Below are 803 nucleotides of genomic sequence, written 5' to 3'. Positions count from 1 at the left end.
GTTGTGGCTACTTGTGCAAACCAACCCAGCTCCTTGCTCTGCTGCACTGGGCTGATGGGAGAAGTCTTCCCCTTCCAGTTCTTGTCTTCCTTCACAAGTAAATACTTTTCTCCTTTATTCAGGGGGAATAAAACCCTCCAAAAAGCAATCAATCCTATCTGTTTCTCAATTTTAGTAGTCCGCTCAACAGAGTGGGAGTGACTGCTCCAGTTATTGAGGTCCCTCTGATACTACACTCACTTCCACCCAAGCACAAACTAACATGAATATACCTCCTTTTAATAATATGCAATTTTTGATTTTGTTCCCCCATTCTCAAAGTTTTAGCATAAGCACAAATCAAAGGAAGGGATCCTAAAACTCTCCCCTTCCTTTCAGCTGTGGGCAAACATTTGCAACTAAAGGAATGGTTGATTCCTGGACAAATGTCCCTTTTGTTTCCTGCTGTCAGGTGGTGTTTCAGAGTGGAGCTACAAGGGAGCAGCATGGTGCAGGCACAGAAGATGCCTTGCACCTTTCTGATGCTGGGGAGAGGGGCTATAGGAGACCCACTGCCTAAATGCCTGGGCAAAGTTCTGTCCCTGATCCTGGACACTGACCCCTGATGCTGGACACTGCACCCCCCATCCAGGAGAGCAGCACAAGTGGTTTGTATCCATTTGCTGTGGCACTCCAAGCCCTCTTCTGTGCACCCAGCCCAGTTTAACCATCTCGTTAAACTAATGGGATTTGTATTTTCCAGAGATGATTCCTGTGTGTGCCTGGTTGACTTTTGTTGTTTGCTCTATGTCCCCCATTATGTT

Source organism: Lonchura striata, chromosome 4, assembly GCF_050655825.1.
Source record: "Lonchura striata isolate lonStrDom1 chromosome 4, ASM5065582v1, whole genome shotgun sequence".
In the NCBI taxonomy this organism is placed as follows: domain Eukaryota; kingdom Metazoa; phylum Chordata; class Aves; order Passeriformes; family Estrildidae; genus Lonchura; species Lonchura striata.
The sequence above is the reverse complement of the archived record's forward strand: the minus strand, read 5'-3'. Positions refer to the sequence as shown.